Raw genomic sequence first — 6,450 nt, forward strand, 5'->3', positions numbered from 1 at the left:
CGGGACTGGTGGCCGCCGTCACGAGAGCGCAGCGCAAAGGGCAGATCCTCTCCCCCTTCGCCGCAGAGGAAGGAGGGAGGGGCCCCTCCTCCCTCCCTCCCTCCCTCCCGTCTCGCCCCCCCGCCTCAGGCCGGCCTCGCGCGGGCTGCTCACCTGTCCCCCTCACGAAGCCTCCTCAGCCGCCGCCGCCGAGCCGCCGAATGCCGCGTCCAGGCAGACTGCCCGCCCGCGCCTCCCTCGCTCCCGCTCCGCCCTCCTCGGCTGCTCCCTCACAGCGGACCAGCGCGGGACGGCCCTGACGTCACGCCAGGGGGCGGGGCCACCTCAATCCCCCCCACCCTCAGAAGGGAGAGAGGAGGGGGGCGCTGCGGCTGCGTCATCCCGCGTCCCAGAAGTCTGAGCGCGAGGGGGGCGCTTGCCTTCGACGCCCCGCTCGGGTGCGTAGTGACGTCCTCGGGTTCTACACGTCTGAATGCGCGCTGCGTGTTCAGTCTCAGTGTTCCATCCCCATCCCTGCTTGGTTTTACTGGGCGTCATGAGCTTTTGCGGCAGCCCCTCCCCTCCCACCTCGGGCCACGTAAAGCACGTCCGCAGGCTGTTTGCGCACAATGCGCGGCTTGAGAGCTGAAAAGGCGGAGGCCGGTCTGGGAGGCGCTGCCTGAGGCAAACCCCCCCCCCCCCGCCCGGGTGTGACGGTTCACACGTGCAAAGTGTCAACGGCTAAACCTGCGTCTGCCACCAATTCCCGCGTTCACACAAGCGCGGGCGTCTCAGGTTTGCGGAGGCCGGTCTGGGAGGCGCCGCCAGAGGCAAACCCCCTGGAGGGGTGTGCGCTCTGCAGAGGCAGCACGTGGGAACAACAGCCAACACTGGCTTGCTTGGAGACTGATGCCAGACCCGGGGCATGGTCTACAGCCCCCCCCCCCCATATCTGGGTTTGGCTGAGGGCTGTTCTGATGGGGGTCTCCCGGGGAAGGAAATATTGAGGCTGTGGGAGGCGGAGTCAGATTCCCCTCACCCCAAGTGGAATCAAAAAAAGGGGGGGGGGGATTGTCCATCCCCTGAATCCAATTCTTTCATGTCTTTAAAAAACTGTAAACTGAGAAGAAGGCCTCTCCTTGCAGGAGAAAATGGCATTATTCCTACAAAATGTGGGCCCTAGCCCCAGGGTCTGCCATCATTTTGGAATCCCAAGGAGCCACATGCTGCCTTTTGGTACCATAACTGGGACTCGCCAGTGAACACAGCTAACCCCAAGCCCAGCCCCACAATGACTTGGGACCTAGAAGAAGAAGAAGGGTTTGGATTTATATCCCATCTTTCTCTCCTGTAAGGAGACTTAAGGTGGCTTACAAGCTCCTTTCCCTTCCTCTCCCCACAATAAGACACCTTGTGAGGTAGGTGAGGCTGAGAGAGTCCTGAGAGAACTGTGATTAGCCCAAGGTCACCCAGCAGGAATGTAGGAGTGTGGAAACACACGTGGTGCACCAGATAAGCATCTGCCACTCAGGTGGAGGAGTGGGGAATCAAATCCCGTTCTTCAGATTACAATCCACCGGATCTTAACCACTACGCCAGAACATTGCCTTCTGCCCCTTAATCTATTGTGGAGACACCACAGGCAGCGTCGCTACCTTGGTAGTCCAACTGGGAAGTTCCCAGCTCAGTCAGCTGCCAATTAGGATCCTCAACTGGATTGGGAAATTCCTGAATATTTTTTTTTGGGGGGGGGGGGGGGCTGGAGCTAGGAAGGGAAGAGTTTAGGGAGGGGAGGGAGCACAGCTCTAGAGTCCTCCCTCTGAGTCGGTCATTCCTTGCAAGGGAACAAACCTCTGAAATCTGGAGAGTGGCTATAACTTTAGCAGACCTCCAGGCCTCACCTGGAAGTTGGCAGCTCTCATCACCATAATGGCACTTCTGGACTAGGCAGCATGGTTGAGCGTTCCAAGAGAGGCAGCGTTTGACCACGGCAAAGCTAGGCAATTGGAGACTCATTTTGGTGTCTCCCCAGCTGCGTGGGGGGGAGCTGAGGGGTAGGGTTGTCAATCTCCAGGTGGAGCTGGAGATTTCCTGCTATTACTGTTGAGCTGTATAGGACAGTAGGGAACATATCTGATCACAGAGATCAGGAACTGTCAAAGTCAAACATGCTAGTCAGCATATTTATCCACAAGCTGCTTGGACGGTGTTTCCCCGAAAATAAGACAGTGTCTTATATTAATTTTGGCTCCCAAAGATGCACTATGTCTTATTTTCAGGGGATGTCTTATTTTTCTGTGTTCTGTTCGTCGGGCATGCTTCCAAACAAAAACTTTGCTACGTCTTACTTTCGGGGGATGCCTCATATTTCACACTTCAGCAAAACCTCTACTACGTCTTATTTTCAGGCGATGTCTTATATTTGGGGAATCAGGGTATAAAGCCGACTAGCAACACTATGTGTGTGTGGTATGGTGTAGTGGTCGAAGTAGTGGGAGGTTTTTTTTGTTTGCTGATAGTTGGAGAGCGGCAACAAACTGTACAGCACTGTAAATATTTTTCTGCACCAAAGATAAAGCCTTTCTTAGTGAAAGAAACCTGTCCTGTTTGTTTCCTTCTTCTGGGCACACTGGTGGGCAGCTTCCCGTGCATTTATTTTGCTGCATGGACAGTTACAACTGAGATTAGTTCACCTGGAGAAAATGACCTATTTGAAAGGTGCATTCTATAGCCCCTCCTTTGCTGCCCTTGCGCACTGGCTATATCAGTGATGGCGAACCTTTTCGAGACTGAGTGCCCAAACTGCAACCCAAGACCCACTTATTTATCGCAAAGTGCCAACGTGGCAATTTAACCTGAATACTGAGGTTTTAGTTTAGAAAAAACAGTTGGTTCCGAGGCGTGCATCACTCGGGAGGAAGCTTGGTGGTAGTCGGTGGCTTTGCTTTGAAGCAACCGTGCAACTCTTCCAACGGGTGAATTACGACTCAGAAGTAAGCCCCACTGCCAGCAACCGAGCTTACTCCCAGGTAAAGGATCGCGCTTTAGTTCTTCGCATGAAAATCAGTGGGGTTTAACAGCACTTAATAGGGTTACCTACACTGCTTCCCCAAAACTAAGTCTTAGGTTTAATGCTAATAATGGAGCCCAGGGGCCCAGGCCAGCCTAGATGTATATGTGGGGGGTGGGGGGGCGACTCTGCACGTGCCCACAGAGAGGGCTCTGAGTGCCACCTCTGGCACCCGTGCCATAGGTTCGCCACCACTGGGCTATATACTTGGCCATCTGCCTACCCCCTCCCTCCCAGGGTTTGTCCACTGGGGTTTGATGCCAGACGCCTTTTATTATTATTATTCATTTTTTGTAGGTTACTGCTGCTATAGTTTCAAGGTTTTGTATTGTTTTTAATTGGGGCTATTCAGTTTGTTTTATTGTCTTGTCATTTGCTATTGTACACCGCCCTGAGCCCTTCGGGGGTAGGGCAGTTCATCAAATCGAATAAATAATAATAATAATAATAATAATAATAATAATAATAATAATAATAATAATAGTAGTAGTAGTAGTAGTAGTAGTAGTAGTAGTAGTAGTAGTAGTATCATACCCCATTGAAGCCCCCAAGCCCCACCTTCCTCAGGCTCCACCCCCAAACTCCAACTATTTCCCAAACCAGAAATGGCAACCCTAAGTGGACCTCAGTCTGAGAAATGCCAGCGTGAGTGCCAAACTATCCAAATATTTGTTTGTGGCCTGAAAGATTCTTCTCTGTCTTGCATGGCTTTCTTCGGAGAACAATATGGGCAACCCCTTTGGCTGTTAATCTTTCTCCACACACCCCTGCTGCAATCCAAAACACGCCTTTCCACCTATGTCTCCTCCTGCACGTTCCTAACGTAGGTTTACCTGAGAAACCAGTTCCAGGGATGTTTCTGCAGGCCAATTATCCCACCACATGTGTTTGACCCAAATCTTTCCTAGGAAGAGGTTTCCTTGCCTTCTTCCTGCTTCACACTAATGTGCAGTTTAGAGCTTGTGTAGGTGAGAAACTGAAAGGATGGCTCACCCCATGAGTGTGAAGCAGGAAGGGACTTCAAACCTGGGTCCGATGCTAGCTTGGGGAGAAAAGGTACCACCTTAAGTCCCAGTGAAAAAGGGTGGGCCATAAATAACGTAAATAAAAATATTCACATCCGATTTGAGATGTGTGCCGGGGGCATCGACGTCAGCCTGACCTAAACAGCGCTTCCTGGACGGCATACCAAGTTCTGGGATCCTCTTGTTATGATCTGACTATTTTAATCAAAGTTTGCTCTGAGTTGGAGTGTGCACCAAGTAATCAAGATCTTACTTGTTGAAGAGAGATAATTCCAGCTGTTTGTGCAAATGGTTCCTCCTTGGGTAAGAGGAAATGGAGCTACCGACGGAGTGGATGAGGTTTCCCGGGAAAGTCACTGATCATAGCCGCTGCCTCCTGAAACCAGAAGGGCATCCAGTGCATTTTAAATTTGTTTTTCTGCCCTGCCCACATTTCCACCAGGGCTGACTCAACCCAACTAAGATCACTGAAAGAAGAAGAAGAAGAAGAAGAGTTTGGATTTATATCCCCCCTTTCTCTCCTGTAGGAGACTCAAAGGGGCTTACAATCTCCTTGCCCTTCCCCCCTCACAACAAACACCCTGTGAGGTAGGTGGGGCTGAGAGAGCTCCGAGAAGCTGTGACTAGCCCAAGGTCACCCAGCTGGTGTGTGTGGGAGTGCACAGGCTAATCTGAATTCCCCAGATAAGCCTCCACAGCTCAGGCGGCAGAGCTGGGAATCAAACCCGGTTCCTCTAGATTAGATACATGAGCTCTTAACCTCCTACACCACTGCTGCTGATAAGCTAAAGCTAAGATTTCTGATAAGCTAAAACCAGGTGACATAGGGCCAAGTAGGGCCAGTGCTTTGGTACTGGAAGTTGGGTTGCTAACTCTTGCCTGGGAAATTCCTGAAGGTTTGGAGATGATGCCTGGGAAAGGGGGGATTTGGGGAAATATTTCAACTGGAATCTTTGGTATACCATAGAGCTGTGGTGGCGAACCTATGGCACTCCAGATGTTCATAGACTACAATTCCCATCAGCCCCTGCCAGCATGGAGTGCCATAGGTTCACCACCACTGCCATAGAGTCTGCCTTTTGAAGCTGCCATTTTCTTCAGGGAAACTAATCCCTGTTCTCTGGGGATCAGTTGTAATTCTGGAAGAACTCCAGGCCCTACCTGGAGATAGTCCCCACTGGGGCAGGGGGGCTTAACCCTTTCCCCCATGCCGTAGTTCCAATGGTAATTGCCTCCGCTGCCCCCCTCTGCCTACAGGGTCCCCTAACATCATTGGGACCTATTCCTTTTTTCTGGGGAGGGTTGTATATGCGTTTCGTGGGTGGCTATTTTAGAATATAATTGTTTTAAATTGTATGTTTTATATATGATTTTATACTGTTCACCGCCCTGAGCCCTTCTGGGATAGGGCGGTATATTAAATCCAATAATAATAATAATAATAATAATAATAATAATAATAATAATAATAATAATAATAATTGCACTGTCCCCTGGCAAACTTGCTACAGTGGCGTAGGAGCAGCAGTGGCGTTGGAGGTTAAGAGTTCGTGTATCTAATCTGGAGGAACTGGGTTTGATTCCCCGCTCTGCCGCCTGCGCTGTGGAGGCTTATCTGGGGAATTCAGATTAGCCTGTACACTCCCACACACACCAGCTGGGTGACCTTGGGCTAGTCACAGCTTCTTGGAGCTCTCTCAGCCCCACCTACCTCACAGGGTGTTTGTTGTGAGGGGGGAAGGGCAAGGAGATTGTAAGCCCCTTTGAGTCTCCTGCAGGAGAGAAAGGGGGATATAAATCCAAACTCCTCCTCCTCCTCCTCCTCCTCCTCCTCTTCTACTACTACTACTACTACTACTACTACTACAGGTAACTCATGTGCCTAATATGCTTTTGTTTGTAGGAAAGAACAGAGCAAATAAAGGTGTTTTGCATTTAGAAATAGTTGGGGGTAAAGATGTAAAATTTCTGGAAATGTTGAAGCCGTGGGAAAAATATACTTTTTAAAATGCAGAAAAATATGCAACCCTCACCTTTTTGTTGGCTTTCATGGCTGGAATTAACTAGTTGTTGTGGGTTTTCCTGGCCTGTGGTCTAGTAGCTTTAGCTCCTAACGTTTCACCTTCATCTATGACTGACAGTAAGATGTGTTTCTTGCCATGGCAAAGTGTGGAGTGTTTTGTGTGTAATCGGGTATCCGTTTTGCATGTTCATTTGCAGTTGCATTTTTACGTGTCCTAGTGGTTTGAATGGGTGCAACTCATCTCAGAAACCAAAGGGAGGTGAGGCAGTGGCGCAGGGAGGGAAGAAATCTGTAGCATCTGGTGGATTGTTGAATGGTGTTTGAAAAGTCCCCTAGGTTTTTGTCTTAGCATT

The 6,450-nt window shown here is 50.2% G+C and overlaps 1 protein-coding gene across 1 annotated transcript in view; it reads right to left on the bottom strand.

The window, feature by feature from the left end:
* The window catches only part of CYSTM1 (cysteine rich transmembrane module containing 1), a 55,794-nt gene extending 55,431 nt beyond the window's left edge, over positions 1-363 (bottom strand). Inside the window, exon 1 of the mRNA XM_048516256.1 lies at positions 154-363. The gene's annotated coding sequence lies outside the window, so the exon portion shown is untranslated. The remainder of the gene's footprint in view (positions 1-153) is intronic.
* Positions 364-6,450: the final 6,087 nt, after the last annotated feature.

Source organism: Sphaerodactylus townsendi, linkage group LG14, assembly GCF_021028975.2.
Source record: "Sphaerodactylus townsendi isolate TG3544 linkage group LG14, MPM_Stown_v2.3, whole genome shotgun sequence".
Taxonomy (NCBI): Eukaryota; Metazoa; Chordata; class Lepidosauria; order Squamata; family Sphaerodactylidae; genus Sphaerodactylus; species Sphaerodactylus townsendi.